We start from the raw sequence: 18,269 nt of genomic DNA on the forward strand, positions 1-18,269 counted from the left end.
TCTAGTTCCTGAGCCTGTAGAAGGAACCTCATATGGGATGGTCAGAGGGCCGGCAGGCCTAGCTTCTGAGTCCATAAGCAGAGATCTATATGCACATAGGAAACAAAGGGAACGCAAGAGAGTAAGCGTTTATGATTAGTATCAGTTAACTATCTACCGTGTGTGTAGGTAGAGTTTAAGATCAGACTCATCCAAGGCTGAGGTTTGAGTATTAACCTTGTATTTATGATATGCTTGTATTATTATGAGTTGAAATAAACTCTAAAAGTTGCTTACCACTCAACGAGCTTCTTGAAACTTATTCTTTTCTTTCATGTTTTTCTTCCCAAATAGCGAAAGGTGAGGAGTTCTAGGGTGCTGTTAAGGTCAAGGTCTGCCATAGCCACAGTCACACTTTCGGGTTTTGGAGTTGTTGTTGTAAACTTTATAGTTAAAGCTTAAGAGTTGTATAAACGTTATACTGTTTATAATAAAATGAGCTTAATCAAACAGTTGTTTACATCTTTGGCTTAATTTTTTATGAAAATAAAGAGGTTCAGATGGGCAGTAGGTATCACAAAAGGGTGGTATCTACAGTTCTTCACGCTTCCCCTCGAGCTCAGAAGGCGGGCTCGGGGTGGGGTGTGACACATCTATAACCCTCATCATCAAATTTGCCAATAGAGATGAGATTTATCTTCATCCTTGGCACAAACCTGACATCTCGTAGTACTAACTTTTCTCCAAACTCTGTCTTTAGATTAATGTTGCCAATCCCAGTGATCTTGGAAACTCCACCATTCTCCATTCTCACTAGACCACAATTTTCTGATGTGAGAGATGTGAATAGACTCCTATCTGAAGTTATGTGTACTGAAGCTACACTATCAATTGTTCGTTCAAATAAGTTTATACTATTTTGTGTGTAACTCTCAATACAAGCATAGACATCACTAATTATATCTTCATTAGTTTCAACTAGATTTATCGTTACTTCTTCAATTTCAATCTGATTTACCTCCTATTTTCTTTTCTAATCCTCTTCTAATTTCCTATACTGATTTTTGAAGTGACCTTTCTTACGGCAATAAAACACTCTACCTTCTTATTCTTATTCCCATTCTTCCACTTTTTATTACTGCTACTCGACCCATCGTTTTCATAGTCCACCTTGCTTTTACCTTTAGTCACCATTAAAGTTGAAACTATAGTAGATTCCTTACTACTGTCTTTCTTATGAATTTCTTTAGATATAGCTAAATCACAAATCCTTGAAATCTTTAATGTGTTATCTCCAATTGAATTAGACGTTTCAGTTTTCATGGTCTCCCAATTATTAAGTAAAGACATTAATAACTGATAGCACACACCTCATCAGTAAATTCTATTTTAACAAATTTAACTGATAAATTAAAGTGGTAACCTCATTAATATAGGAATTTACAAAAGCATCCTAAGCCATTTTCATATTGAAATACTTGTTAAGAAGATAAGCCTTACTATTGGTAGATGGTTTCTCATATTTGTTTATAAGTGCTTCCATCAACTTTATGCAGTAGTCTCATCGGCTAAAAGACTAGCAACATTTATTGACAAACATATCTTGATTTTACAACTGCTTCTTCATTCAGGTTCTCCCAATCTTCATCTGAAATCCCTTTTGGTCTCTCCTTTAATGCCTTATGCAATTTTTTATAAGTTAAAAATTCCTTAACTTGCATCTTCTAATACCCAAAAATTTTCCATCAAGTTTCATGATTCCTTCGAAACCTCTTGGCTCTAATAATTCAATGACTCCTGAACCAAAATGCTCTTATGCCACTTTTTGGAATTTATACTAAGATATAAATAGAATGTGGAAGTTGAATTATATCTAAAATTCCTACTTCCACAAGTTAGAGCAAAAAAGATTAACAATCATAAAATTACCAACTAATAGAGAGGGAAAAAGAGAACGACACCTAAAATTATACTGGTTCGTCCCAAACTCGGGACTACGTTCACTCTTCTGCAACTTCGGGTTCTACTATGATGAAGATTGCAAAAGTTCCAAAACTCGCGCTACAAATCTTTCCAAATAGTCCAACGCAAACTATTTGATTTCTTATACCACAACTCAGTATCTTGGAATTAACAATGAAAAACACCCAAAAATTCAAGATAATACACTCTCAAATATTTACTACTATACACAAATTGAAGGAAAAACTTCAAAGAAAAAAATCGCTGCAAGTCACCCACACACTACCATTTTTTCCTTTTAACTTTGTCATTCCTCCCATTCTTTTCCTCCAATATATATGTGTGTGTGTGCGCGCTTTCAAAAACCTAAATGAGAATAATGGGCCAAACCCAATTTGAGATTCACAACAAAATTAATAGACTTTTTTTAAATTTTGACTAGGCTTTCTTCACTTTTGACTTTTGGTCAAAATTACAATATTTGCTTCCTATTTGACTTTGGTTATATATATGTGTGTGTGTGTGTGTGTATGTATTTTTGGGATTTGTGTCTTAATCCTCCCGGAGTCTCGTTGTTTGTAATATATACACATTGTTATGAATAAAAATAAGCATTATTTCATTCTGGCATTTACTTATATCCAATAAACAAAGCTTCATGGTTATCGTATGTAAACTTAAGCATGTATATGAGATATACAAGTGGATCATGCCTTAAGTGATAACCTAAATAGGTGTGTAGTATAAGGATTAAGGTGGGATACCTGATTCTGGTGACACTACGAATACGGCCAGCTTTGTAGAGGTTTGCAAGTGTTGTGAACTACTACAGATGGTAGATCCTGACCATTCATGTGGAGACATGCAAGCGGAGGTGTCCTATGCAAAGAGTTTGTATAAGACCGGACCATTCATGTGGAGACATATGTATGTATGTATGTTGTCTATCATGGGTTCTTCCATGGAGTTTTGTCTCCACAATTCTAACACCCTCCTCTCTGTTTTTTTTTTTTTTCCATTATGTGCTTCTAGGGTTTTTGTGTTACTCCCCCTCTATTGTGTGTCTCTTTTTACTCTAGGAAGAATAAGATTTATAACACATAGACACACACACCTATAGATGATTGGCCCTCGTCAACTTGCCTAATTGTAGAACTAAGCTATCTTTTATCAAGGATATCATTTTTTTCTCTTTGCATTCTCAACATACACATTTATAGATGAAGAAAGGAAACTACCAAATTTGTCTCTCTTTCTTCAAACTCTTTTTCCATTATTTTCATTACCATTTTCTTCACTAACAAAGTTTGTATTACTTCCAACATCATTTTCATCTTCAGAATATGAAGCCTTGTTGATGGATAAGCATTTACACTTGTAGCAATAATATCGCCAAAAATCCTCATAAGCTTTGCATAATGTGGGCAACCATTTTTTTAAAACTTCTTAGCTCTCTTATTCACCTATAAGAAATAATACAACAATATGTAACATCAACCATAACTCAATAGATGAGTATGAATGGAAAAGAAAAGTACTTGCAGTTTAGTCATACCATAAAAAGTTGTTGGGTGAAAATTTAACTTTCAAAACAAGAGGGAACCAACCTTTTGGTTGGAGAATACCATATTGAAAAATTTGGTATTGGAAGTCTTCTTTATGTACTCCAATCTTGAGTTTTGGGTTTGGGCCCCAAGGGTTACCCATGTTTTAGGGGGAGTGAAGAGATAGACCAATGTGAGTTTGGTGGACATCCCACAGGCGCACCGCCGTTGTCCGATCAGATGTGGCGAGGCACGTGTGTGTGATTATTAATTTTAATAAAAATATTATTTTTTTATTATTTTTTTCTTTTTTAACCGAAAAAAAGGAGGAAACGGTCTGCCCCATTTGACGAAGTTTGCGCTTCGTCTGCCCTTTCCGTTTTTTCCACACACATCTAAGGCCGAGAGCCTTTTTCGCTCCCTACAGTTCGACATTGAAGGCCTATAGAAGGCGTGGCCTTCAGCGGTTTGAAAAATCACAATTCATTCTTCACTTCTCATTTCATTTTTCCTCTCCTTCTCCATCTTAGTTTTCCAAGCAGTGGGTTTAAAAAGGGTGTGTGTTCTGGTCGGTAACGGTACATTTTCGATCGGATTTCTTTTGGTTGTTTTATCCTCGGGACAACATGGCAATTTTCAGACCTACTTATACACTTAGGCAGAGCCGCGAAATATCTTAAGGAAAGCGAGCTCCGCGACTCAGCCTATAACGAGTTTCTGTTTTGCAGGTTTTGCTCTTCGCTTGACTGCCATGCCTTGGCAGTTTATTGTTCGCCGTTCTGAGAGTCCTGCCGTTTCCAAAAAAAGTTCATTCCATTGATCCTTTTCTAGAGTGATAGTGCCCAATAATGGATCTCGACCATTTTTTATCATATCACTCAATATCTTTTTGAAGTCCTTAAAAATTTTGTTTTAATTTGTTAAACTTATTTTTCAGTTGATCATGAGTATAAGCATATCCAATACTGGCATTTAGTTGGTTTCTCATGTAATTCCATCACATCCTTGTAAATGTTGGGTTGGTCGATCGCCCTTTGCAACCTCTTCATCCATTAAATCAACGTAAGGAGTTGGGAGATGGAATCTGTTTAAAAACCAAATACAAAGACAATAATCTTAAAATTAAGCTCCATGGCATATTTTCACTATATTTCACTATAGCTTTAAGCTAATATGACCAAACAACAAATAGACCATGAAGTCTAGCCTAGAAATCACATATCTACCAGTTCAATACAACATTAGAAATACCACAAATCAAATTTGTACTCAAAATCAACCAGTTCAATAAGAACAAAAGAACATCAATTTAAAAGCTCAAACAAAATTCAAACCAATAGTGAACTCCACTACCAAAAAGAGAACCAAAATCCACCAAATAGTAAAAGATCAAGCCAAAAAGTCATAAAATCAGAGTGTAATTGAAAAAACCATAGATCCAAACCAAAAAAGAATAAGAATAATAAAAAGGGGAAATGGAATTATTTCTTGCCACTGATAATAAGCCAACAGTCCTTGTGATTGTTTTGCTCACTGACTCCCTTCAAGATGAAAACCTTTTCTCCGCTACCCAGTTCTTAGTATAGCCCAATTGCTTACTTAGTGAGAATTTTTTGTTTAATTCGTGTTTTCATTTCAGCTTCACTTCCTAAGTTCAAAGATCAAGAAGAAGAAGAAAGTTGTTTAAAAAAAAATAGGTGGATCTATGAAATTGGAGAACGCCAAGAAAATAGATAACCTAGAAAAAAAACAGTGATTAAAACAAGCTCCTTCCGATTCCAACTTTTGTATCCTTAAAAACAACTACCAAAACCATATTTTAAATTAATCAACCAGGCAAATTATGCATCTCGTATAACAACGTTCTAGTTATAAATTTCAAAAAAAAAAAATCTAAACAACAAAAAAATAGATGCTTCGATTAGAGTATGTAACATTTTGGAATTAAAAAAAAATAAAAGTAAAAAATAAAAACTCACAATTTCTAATTTTACTAATCTGAAGGAAGAAGAAGATATTAAAGCCTTGAGTCTTTTGATAAAAAAATAATTCCCTCATCATATTATTGAAGTGTACAGGTGGGTATATATATAAGATACAAAAGGAATAAAATAACTCTAGTTAGAGTATTTAGAGTTAAAACTAACTCTAGTCAAAGTAGTTAGAGTACAACAAATTAACAACCTCTAATACTCCCCCTCAAGATGGAGTGAGGAAGTTAATGACACCCATCTTGGACAGTAGAGGAAGAAAAACAAAAGAAGAAAGGGATTTTGTAAAGAGGTCTGCTAGGTGGGAAGAAGACCGAATTGGCATGAACTTCACGGTTCCTTTGGCAACATGATCACGAACAAAATGACAATCTAGTTCAATGTGTTTCCATGAAACATTGGATTAGTTACTATATGAATAGCAGCATCATTGTTACAAAATATCAGAGTTGGCAGATTTGAAGTTATTTGTAAGTCGGATAGCAGCTGATGTAACCAAAGTAGCTCACTAGTTGTGGTAGCCAATGCACAGTATTCCGCCTCAACAGAAGATCGGGAAATAGTGCTTTTTTTTCTTGGATTTCCAAGAGACAAGAGAATCTCTAAGAAAAACACAAAAGCCTGTTGTAGATTTTCGTGAGTCAGGGCATAAGGCCCATGCAGCATCAAAGAAAGCCTTCAACTGAAATGAAGAAGAAGCTTGTAAAAATATGCCTTGACCAGGAGACGACTTGAGATATCTTAAAAGAGTGTGGACAACATGTAGATGAGACTGTCTTAGCTTAGCAACAAATTGGCTAAGTTTGTGGACAACAAATGTGATGTCAGGTCGAGATATGGTCAAGTAGAGGAGCTTCCCAATCAGTCTATGATACAAACTTGGATCTTCTAGCAGTGTACTTTCATCAATGTGCAACTTTACATTAGGATCCATAGGGACAGAAGATGGCTTGGCTACAAAAAAACCTAAATCTTCTAATAGATGCAGTGTATAGTTCCTTCGGGATAAGAATATGCCTTTTGCTGAACGAGCAATCTCTAGCCCAAGGAAATAGTGCAGGGAACCTAAATCCTTTAACCTGAACTTGGCATTCAATAGTTATTTTAAACAAGTGATCTCATCAGTAGACGCACCTGTGATGATAATATCATCTACATAAACCAAAAGTGCAATGAAAGAAGTGCCACTACACGAAAAAAAAGAGAATAATCACTCTTGGATTGTTTGAAGCCAAGTTGTAAAATAGCATGATAAAACTTATCAAACCATTGACGTGAGGCTTGTTTCAACCCGTAGATTGATTTGTGAAGCTTGCATACAAGCTTCTCCACCTTAGATGTAACAAGATTATGCTTGTATCCCAAAGGAAAGTCCATATACACCTCTTCAAGGAGATCACCATGTAAGAATGCATTGTTCACATCGAGTTGGACTAATGGCCAGTTGAGAGAGGCAGCTACGGTTAGTAAAACTTCAACAATCACAAGTTTTCTACTGGGGAAAAGGTTTCAATATAATCGAGCCTCTCTTGTTGGGTATACTCTTTTGCAACTAGGTGAGCCTTGTATCTTTCAATGGTTCCATCTACTTTAAACTTGACTTTATAAACCCATTTACAGCCAATGGAATGTTTGTTAACTGGAAGAGGGACAATAGACCAAGTGTTGTTTGTTTCCATGGTTGTGAGTTCTTCCGTCATTGTCTTGCGCCAATGTTCATGAGGAACAGCTTGGTGGTAGAAATCAAGTTCAAAAACAGAGGAGACTGATAAAGCAAAGTGCTTGTAATCAGAAGACAGCTTGTCATACCCAAGGCATTTATGTATAGGAAATTTTGTTGTTGAAGAGGTAAGTGGTTGAGCCTGTAGGAGACTGTAGTGGTAGTCTTTCAGGTATGAAGGAGGGTTAATGGCTAAAGTAGAACTTCTAGGAATGACTGCTGGTTATTGAGAACTTATGAGGGCATATCTGGTGAAATTTGGTTTTGTTCAGAAGGTGAGATTGGGGCTAGAGCAGTTGGGGCTTGTGTAGGAGAAAGGCTGTGGGTTGAGGGAGAGTTGTCAATCTGAACAAGAAATGAATGGGGCGCATCCATGTCAGAATTAGGGAAGTGGCTAGGGCATGTATTAGCTGTGTGGTTATGTACATTAGCTGCTGGAGTATAGGCTGTATAACTGCCAGAATAGTCAAAGGATGTAGGTATAACAAGGTCGGAAAATAAATCAACAACATGGTCTTGATGTGTGATTTTGTGAAAAGGATATATAGTTTCATGGAAAACCACATCTCTCGAGGCAAAAAACTTCTAGTTTTCAATATCATATAGCTTGTATCCTTTCATTCCATGAGGATATCCCATGAAAACTGATGGAATAGCTTGTGGATGAAATTTAGATATGTGGGAAGGCAAAAAAGTAGCAAAACAAAGACAACCAAACACTTGAAGAATTGAATAATCAGCATGTGATTGGTGAAGACGAAAATAGGGAGTATTCCAATCTAAAACAAGGGAAAGAGTTCTGTTAATAAAAAATGCAGCTGTCAATAAGCATTTACCCCAAAATTGAATGGGAACTCGGGATTGGAACATCAAGGCTCTTACCACATTTAATAGGTGTTGATGTTTCCTTTCAACCACTGAGTTTTGTTCAAGGCATTCTACACATGAAAATTGATGAACAACACCTTTGGATGAAAAGAAATCTTGAAAGGATAACTCAGGAGCATTGTCTGACCTAAAGCATTTTACCTTGGTTTCATACTGAGTTTCAACTAAAGCAAAAAATTGTGGAATAATATTCAAGACATTAGACTTGTTCTTCATTAAGAAAACCCATGTATATCTTGAAAATTCATCAACAATAGTAAAAAAAAAAAAACAACAGCCAACATGTGTGGAAGTAGGGTAAGGGCCCCAGGTGTCACAATGGATCAATTCAAACATTTTATTTGCTAAATGTTTATTACAATGGAAACTCAACCGTTTTTGCTTTGCTAAAGGACAAATCAAACGAGGTTCATGTGTAGAAAGTCGAAAAGAATCAACAGATATCAAGTTCTTTAAAGCGATCAAGTGTTTGTGAGAAGGATGTCCAAGTCTATCATGCCAAATAGAAGTCGAACAATGAGATGTATTACAGACAACAGCATCTGTAGGAACTTGCCTATCTTGTTGTTCAACATGAAATAGGTAAATACCTTGCCACAAGCTAGCCCTGCCAATCATCGTCAAAGATAACTTGTCTTGAATCACACAAGAAGATTCAACAAATTTAACAGTAATAGGTAATTGTTTAGTAAGAGCACTGATAGAAATCAAGTTGAAGGAGAAATCAGATATGAACAGAACATCTTGAAGGATAAAGTTAGAAGATAACTTCACATTTCCCTTATATTGAACAACAATCTTAGATTGATTTGGCAAAGAAACTGAAGCATTTGCAACAGGCATAAGAGATATAAAAGTATCCTCTTGATAACATATGTGAGTTGTTGCTCCAGAGTCTAGAAACTAAGCACTAGATGTAATAAGAGAATCATGGGAGTTGGGATAGATACCTGCAACATGTGAGGTAGTAGCAGTTGATTCATTTTCAGTCTTGGTCTTGGCTAAATGAGACTGTAATAATGACAATAAACCCCGACACTGTTCAGAAGTCAAAGAAAAGAGAAAATCAGATGGGGCTGCCTTCTTGGATGAAGGATTTTTCTGATGAAGTCAATGGCCGGTGAATAGCCATGAAGCTTATAGCAACGGTCGACAGTGTGGCCCTAAATGTTGTAGTGAGAACAAAAAGGATTATCTTTCTTCTTGGATGTATTTGATCGATTGGATGAATTAGTGGTAGTTCCATTGGTTCTTGAAGAGTTCTGGACCATGAGGGCAGTAGTGGAAGAAATGGAAGGTGTCGTGGTAAGGGATGGGATTGCACGTTGTTGTGCCTTGTGAACAATCAAGGAAAATGCTCGATTGATGGTTGGTTCAGGTTCCATTTGTAGCAACTGGGCTCAAATTTGACTGAAAGAATCATTGAGACCCATGAGAAAGGTCATTACGTATTCAGTTTGAAAGTATTGAACAAGATCTTTGACACCACCACAGGTACAATGACCACAAGAGCACATTGGCCAGTAAGAAGCTAATTCATTCCAGAAAGCTTTCAATTTTTCATAATAAGCAGTTATCGAAGTTTGATCTTGAGAAAGATTTGATAACTCACGTTGAAGTTGGAAGACTCTTGGACGATTCTTGCGTTGATATCGTTCTTGGAGGTCAACCCATATTTCGCGAGTAGAATCAGTGAAGTTGATGCTTGCAGAAATCTGCTTGGATAATGAACTAAGGATCCAAGTGGTGACTACACCATTGCAGATAATCCAAGAATTAAGCAAATCACCTGTTGGATGTGGAATAGATCCATCAACAAATCCCAATTTGTTCTTCACAGTGAGACCGATGACCATTGCTTGACTCCAAGATGTATAATTTGTTTAAATGAGTAAATTGGACACAAGAATCGGATTGGTACTATCGAAATGATGAAGAAAATAGAGGTTGGTATATTGTTCAAGAACGGTAGGATTAAGCGGCATTGACGAGGAGTTAAAGGTAGAATAAGTGGTGGGAACGTTAGGATTTCATGGAGAGGGGATCGGGTCTTCATCGGACATGGCGGAGAGTTCCAAGGAAGAAGGAAAAAGGAAAGTGGGAAGTTCACCGTTGAATGAGGCGCAGGAAGAATCGAAGGGGGGATACGGAAAAAACTCAAGAGAAGATCTTGCATTTCACTTCTGATACCATATTAAAGCCTTGAGTCTTTTCATAAAAAATAATTCCCTCATCATATTATTGAAGTGTACAGGACCCATATATATAAGATACAAAAGGAATAAAACTCTCTAGTTAGAGTAGTTAGAGTTAAAACTAACTCTAGTCAAAGTAGTTAAAGTACAACAAATTAACAAACTCTAATATTAGAGTACAACAAATTAACAAACTCTAATATTAGAGTACAACAAATTAACAAACTCTAATATTATAGTACAACAAATTAACAACCTCTAATAGAAGAAACAAACCTCGTGTTTGGGCACCCTAACTTAGAGAAAAAGAAAGTAGACATTGTAGATGAGAAGAAGATGAAGAGAGAAGTTGTGACTTATGTCAAGCTATCGTTGATAGGATTGAAGAAGGACAGTTCATGACTTGTGTGAAGCTATCGTTGATAGGAATGAAGAAGGGGAGTTTATGACTTGTGTGAAGCTGTCGCTTAGAGGAAGAAGGAGAGTATCTGAGAATAAGAAATCGATAAGCCAACCATAAATCTTAAAGAGTGGAACAGAATAAGAAGATATGGAACAGACGAAAATTTCTTTTGTGGATTCCATAAATTTCCCCAATTTTTAGAAATGTTCTTTTTAATTTTGGGAACGAGAAACATGAACGGTTATCAAATAAATCCATTTCTTAAAAGATGAGAAACAGAAATAGGAAATAGAAAATGGGAACGTTATATAATGGGCCCTTAATGTCACAATCTCAAAAACAAAATAGAATATAATTATTCACTAATTTTTCTTCAAAGTAATTAATAATATACTAGAGAAAATTAGAACTTTTATATACACACATGCTAAAATTTTATTTTATTTCATAATTGATGTGCATTATAACCTATTATTTTATTAATATATTTTTTTCAAATACTGTAATGATTAATGGTTCCCTTGAGGAGTTTTTCCTTGGTAGGAAGGGGTTGAGGTAGGGAGATTTGTTGTTTCCATTTTTGTTTGTGATGGTAATGGAGGTCCTATCCAGGTTGTTGAATAAGTCTCCTGTGTGGTTTAGGTTCCATGATCGGTGTGAGCATGTAGGCCTGACTCATTTGGCTTTCGCATATAATTTGATGATTTTCTATGCAGCTGAGGTGGGTTCTTTGAAGTTTGTGAGGCAGGTTCTAGCAGAGTTTGCAGAGCTGTCTGAGTTAGTTGCAAATGTTGGGAAGAGTTCCATGTTTGTTGCGGGTGCGGAGTCTGGTGAAGCGGAGGAGCTTACTGCTTTTTTGGGATTTTCTCTTGGTTCGCTTCCTGTTAGGTATCTAGGGTTACCTTTATTGGTTGGTCGGTTGAAGGCTGTGGATTGTGCGCCTTTGATACAGAGGATTACAACTCGTATTAGAAGTTGGACGGCTCGGTCCCTCTCTTTTGCTGAGAGGTTGCAGCTTGTCAAGTCTGTCTTACAGTCCTTTCAGGTGTTTTGGTGTAGCATCTTCGTGTTGCCTACGTGTGTAACTCATGAGGTTGATCATCTGTTACGTAGTTATTTATGAAAGGGCAGTGCAGAGAGTCGGGAAGATGCACGGGTGGTGTGGGATGAGGTGTGCTTGCCAAAGGGTGAGAAGGGGTTGGGTGTGAAACATGTGACTTCATGGAATCGGGCTGTTATTTTGAAGCTGCTCTGGCATCTTTTAATTAAATCGAGCTCATTATGGGTGGCATGGGTGGAAGCGTATGTTTTGCGTGGGCAGTCTTTGTAGTTGTTCGGTGTGAGGTTAGGAGGTATTGGTGCTTAAGGGCTATCTTGCGTTGTAGGAATAGATTCAAGCATCTGATTTGTTTGATGATGGGCAATGGAAGGTCATGTTTTGTTTGGTGGGATCCTTGGTTGCTGAGGGTGCGATTATGGATTCATATGGGTCTACGGTGGTCTATGATGTAGAGAGTAGTATAGAGGCGTGGTTGTCGGAGTTTATTGATGATGAGGGAGGTTAGAGGTGGCCTACAGTGTCATGGGAGTTGCTTGAGATATGGGGTCTTATTCAGGCAGAAGGGCCTAGGGTGAGGGGGAAGAATATTGGGTGTCAGGTGTCGGGTGCTAGTGGTCAATTTTGTATCGCTAGTGCATGGGAAAGTTTGTGCCTTCGTCGTCCTAAGGTGTCTTGGACAAGTCTTTTGTGGTCTGGGGGTGGTATTCTACGCCACTCCTTCTGTGCGTGGTTAGCTGTGAGGGACAGGTTAGGTACGCATGATTGGTTGAGGAGTTGGTGTGTGTTGTCAGAAAGGGGTGTCTTCTGTGTAGGGAAGGTGTGTAGTCGTAGGATCATCTATTTTTTGAGTGTGGGTTTGGAAGAGAGGTGTGGTCAAGTGTGTTGCATCAGTTGGTTTCAACTCATTGGATGGCTGGTTGGGATGTCGAGTTGAGTTGGTTGTGCTGAGTGGGGTCAAGTAAAGGGGTGCGTAGTAAGTTGTTCCGTGTCTTCTGGTGTGCTTCCATCTACTACATTTGGCAAAGGCATAATCGCGGCTTCATGGGGGTAGACCGAGGATGGTGTCTGCTCTATTTCACCTTATGGTCTTTACGATTCGTGTTCGTGCTGCTTCCTGGTGGGTTGATCTTCTTTATTATCTAGTATGTTTACAGATGTTTTTCCTCTTTTTTGTTCTTGCCAATATTCTTTGTTTTGCTGTTGGCCCCAGGTTGTGGGGTTTTGTTTCCTTTTCTTTGTTTTTCTCCTAGGTGGAGGGTGTTGTTTGCATTTGTTTTGGCTTTGTTTCAATCTAGTTCTATCTTTTCTTATGCTTTATTGCTATGATGCCTTGATCCTAAGCTGTGGGATCCCCTTGTTGTTGTATAATAATTTCACCTATTCTATATAAATAAAAAAAACCTAACAAAAAAATTTGTTCTATATAAATAAAAAAAACCTAACAAAAAAATTTGTTATTCACATATTGTTATTTAATTTAATAAACAAATAAGTAATTAAATTATCTTTTATTTTGGTAATCACAATTTAGTTAAAAATGAAGATACTTGAATTTAGATTTTAAATCAGTTTAATTTTATTTTCAACTAATTTTTTAAAGTTATTTTCAATTAAGTTATATTAACATTATGATAGTAAAAAATTACAGGTGGTTATAGAAAATGATACAAAAAATTACAATGATGATATTATTTAAAAATAAATTAATGATTTAAATAAATTGTTTAATCTTTATTGAACAACTACCTAATATATCCTAATAATCATAAAAAAAAAACAAAAAATTGGACAAAACGGAAAAATAAAAGTTTTCTTGCCTAAGCCACTTTTGCATAGTATATACATTATATATAAGATATATACATACTATCAGTGTCACACCCTCTCCCAGGTTACCCTGAAGAGGATATGACCGTGGTAGTTACTAGCCCTACTGCCAGCACTCATCACCCAAGCCTTCTAATCTAAATAGCAACCTGTTTGAAACATTAGTAATATACGCAAACAGCAAACCTCCCTTAAGGTTCTACAAAGATTCCATAAATACATGCATACAGCCAAGACATTACATTTATGGAAACATATTCACAGGTGGCCCAAACATTCCTACAGAAGTCCTAGTCCCTCTCAAAACATGTGCACATAAACAGATCATCAACCTAAGTCTTTTAATAAGCCGAGTCTTTCAGTGGTAAGCAGCAACAAGATCAACCTTGAGGAAACTGACCGCTACCTGAAAAGGGAAAACACAGAAATTATGTGAACTAAAAGCCCAGTGAGTGACTATAGAATCGTAAAGCAACAAGCATAGCGTCACTATAAACATGTAAATATATCAATGAGTAAACTCAAGCAATTGTCTCTAGATGTAGTTTAAACCATTCTCAGACATCATTAAACATTATTGTTCCCTAGTTAAGAACAAGCCTAAACGCTCTAGCTCCCAAACATTTATTACTGGCCAAGAGACTCATACTTCAGTCTCTCATTCATAACTGCCTACGTGCACGTGGCCATACTAAGTACCATCATAGTTTAGGTACTTCTGCTTAAATACCTTCTCAAATTTGTCCTTCATTATCGAGCTACTATGATACCTACTCATATGTCCTTCGGTATCAAATTGGCCAGGTACCTTCTTAAATGTCCTTCGGTATCAAATTGGCCAGGTACCTTCTCAAATGTCCTTCAGTACCAAATTGGTTAGATACCTTCTCAAACGTCCTTCGGTATCAAATGTGTATTTTGTAACATCAAATTAAGTTCCATTGCCTAGTATTTACACACGAACTCATTCTCTCATAGCCTCCCCCTAGGAAGCATATATCAAAATCAGAAACATAGCTTTTGTAATGGTTACACGACATACCTTGGCCTGTGTTACACATATACAAGCCGAGAAACATGCGTTAAGTTATTCTCCAACCATTTATTACTTGAGGAAGTATAAATTCATCATTAATATCATTGTGCTTTACGTGATCATATATGCGTGAGTATTGGAAACCTTAAGTTTACTTAGTCACTCACCGTTCGTCAAGCTCTTAATGGTTTATACGCTTCCCCTAGCTCTTCTTGGCCTGAAAGATATAATTCCCGATTAAACTACTTAGAATTCTTAGTAAAATACCTCAAATAATTCATTTATTAAAGGAACTTTAATTAACACAGACAGCCTTACTAATGAGATCCCCATGAGCGAGATCCTCATAGGCGAGATCAACGAGATCCCCTAAAGCGAGATCAGCGAGATCCTCTAGAGCGAGATCAAGCTTTTCCTGTCAAATTTTCATCTTAGCGATACTCACCTTTCCAGCGATACTCAGCCCCATTCCTAGCGAGATTTCCCCCTAGAGCGAGATCCTCCTTACAAAATCAGCAAGATTTCCTTTATAAGCGAGATCCTCATGCCCACATCTCGCTATAATTCTCTACGATGAACTGCTTGTTTGTTCTTCACAAGCAGTTGTCTGCTTATGCACCAATTCCCTGTTATAAATTCAAAAATTCATAACTCAAAATCCATAGCTCTTTTCAAGAAACTTCCTTCTACAAACTTGTTTAAAATCGAGTTAATTCCTTATCTTAAAATTTCAGCCCAGAATTCTTTATAGTTTGGCTTCGAACTTCCAATCTTCACCTCAGCCCTGATTAAATTCGAGATTCTGCCTTCTCTTTATTTTCTTCACTCCTTGTTCTTCTCCTCCTGAAATCTTCCTCCGGCAAGACAATCTCGCAACCTAGATTCTCTTACTTTTCGAATGGCACCAAATTCACTAAAATTTTTCATGTCAACTGCTGAAACCAAGCTTTTGAAGTTCTTCTAAAAACACTTCCCACCGCCTCCCAAGTTTAAGGATTAACTGCCATGTTACCCCCATCTAATATGTTTTTCCTTCCCTTCCATCATATTTCCTATAAATAACCATGAATTACTACTTTAATAAAAATAAGAAAGAAAATATATAATATAACATTCCTTTGGCTAAACATGCTTATCTAGGAACCTAGAGTTCGGGGTTTACAACAGGTTCCGTTTATAGTTGATAAGGATCAAATCGAACTGAACTGCAATTTTGGAAGAGGATGTAAGGTGTGTGCAAAAATTGGACAAAATCGATGAACTAGATGGTCCAGTCCAATTACTTCAAAAAATCTAAAACTCTTGATTCACTTGCATAGAGAACCAACCAATTCGGTTTGCTTTACAGTTTAAGATTTAAAAAAACCTATATAACCGAATCAAATCGACTAATCTTATTATATATTTATAAAGAGGAATTGGATATGTAGGCACAACTTAAGTTTTGTTTGTGTGACATCTAGAGTGTCGTGTGAATTTTAAATTAGTTATCACAAATTACTGGGTTTTTAAATCCTTAAAATTTTTTATTTTAAAGCCAAATTTTAATTAGTTTGAGGAGATGATGGGTTTAGTTTTGGACCTTAATTTATAAGGCATTTGAAAATTTAGTAAAGATGGAGAATTTAAGGGGAATATATATATATATATATGTTGTCTCTAAGTGGTTAACATTAGGGTTTACTTAAAAAAGGATATATACATATTAAAGTTTTTTCAAAAAAAAAAGAAAAGAAAAGAAAAGAAAAGAAAGAAAAGAATAAATTATTTTTTGTTTCTCCACCTTTTTGTGAACCCCACCCCCCCACACAGAAAAAAAAGCTTTCTTCTTCTTTTTAAACCCTAACGTCGGTTTTTTCCTCGAGTTGACCACTGCCGCATCATCGTCCGTTGACCGTCAATGTAGATCTCGCCGCTCAAGCTCACTGTCGACATGTACGACTCGATGCCGATAGTTTCCTGTTTCTATCTCTCTCCTTTTTCTCTATCCATCAATCACTCTCTTGTCTCTCACTCGAGCACCAAGCCACTCATGTCAATACCGCATGCCACTGCCAGAGCCACAGAAGTCACTATCATCTGTTCGTCCATTCGGCCACTCCGATTAGTCTTGTCGTCGCCATCGAGTTTTGCCAGTCGTCAATCAAGTAAATCCCAATGTTGTCGTCTGTTGGGGCTCGTCAATCTTGTTACTCGTCCCTCCTGTAAGTGCGTCCAACAGTTAGCGTTTCATCATAAGTTAAGAGTCCCCACTGTCGACGTTGTTTGCAATTTATTGCCACCCAGTTTCACCACTCGTTCGCTGGCCATGCTTGCTTCAGATTTGTTAGTGTGGTGATTTTTAATCGAGCTTTGAATATTCTATTGAATGGTTTTGTGCATTTATTTTTTGTTGGCCGCAAAGTATTGATATGAATAAAGGTTGGGTGCAAAATTAATTTACTCATAATTTTTGTTGGTAGATTCAAGTTTCGGCAGGGGTTATTAGCAAGCTATTTAACAAAGCTCAAGTGTTTCTAGCACTTTTGGTAATGTTTAAGGTTTCTAATCCATTTTAATCAATTCACTGGTACCGTAAATTTGGTCCTAATCATTAAAAATAGGATTTATGACATGTTTGTATTGATTTGGAAGTTTAAGGGGGATTTGAGTCAAGTCGTACCTTAGGTAAATTATTTGGAGTTGGTTGCATATATTGATGAATGGAATTAGGCTCTAGAGGTTGAATTAGAAATTGGGTTTGTGTTGTAGAGTTTACTCAAGTTTGGTTGGAAATTGTTTCGCATCGATATCATTATTTGGACTCAATATGAGGTAAATAGCTTTACTACTAGAATGCTTAGGCTAGGTTGAGAACTGTGTGCTGATTGTAAGGTGGGCCAAAAAACCCGATAACTCGACCAACTCGGACTACTTGTAAGGATTGGGTTGGGTTGAAAAATTTTGAAAATTCATTTCCGTAACAACATGCTCATGGGACAAGTAAGATACTCCAAATAATTTTCATTCAACAAGAAAGTCATAATAAATTGCATTCATGCTCAAAAGAACATCTAATGAAAATCTAATCAATTTCAACCCAAGTATAAACAACATATTTCAAATTCAATATTCTTTTGATCAAAACTTTCCAAGAAAACAAGCAAGCAAAAATCAAACATCTAATTGACCAAAAAGCTAAAATATAAGCAATATAGATCAATGCCAAAATGATAGATATTCAATCATTTCTCATGGGCATTGAATTCTATATACAATATAATTCAAGAAAGCAAATTTAAACTTTCCAAAACCATTCAAGAGATATAATTTTCATAAAGATACCAAAAGCATAACTATCTCAAGAATAAAAAAAATAAATGTTACCAAATATGCAATTTTCTTTGTTGGATTTAAGCAAGCTTTTTAGTTGCTCCAATTTGAATTAATTCCCTAATTTGAAGTTCAAGCAACAATTGCTTCTTGAAACACTCCTGCAATGAAAACTCAACCAAAAGATTTTAGAACCCATTTATTGGGTCCTTCAATGTTAGTGAGCAATGATTTTGGAACCCGTTTCAAATTAGTTCCAAAATTACCATAATTCATCTTTGACAAACAACAAGCATGATATTTATGACTGATTTTGCCACGAGAATAACATACAACATTGGGCAAGAATTTA

At 36.4% G+C, this 18,269-nt stretch overlaps 1 pseudogene; it reads right to left on the reverse strand.

Moving 5' to 3' along the window:
• Positions 1-3,101: 3,101 nt before the first annotated feature.
• On the reverse strand, positions 3,102-6,410 carry LOC150035588 (uncharacterized; annotated as a pseudogene).
• Between the last annotated feature and the right edge of the window lie 11,859 nt (positions 6,411-18,269).

This window comes from Benincasa hispida, chromosome 6, assembly GCF_027475165.1.
Source record: "Benincasa hispida cultivar pf3 chromosome 6, pf3_genome.v1.1, whole genome shotgun sequence".
NCBI lineage: Eukaryota > Viridiplantae > Streptophyta > Magnoliopsida > Cucurbitales > Cucurbitaceae > Benincasa > Benincasa hispida.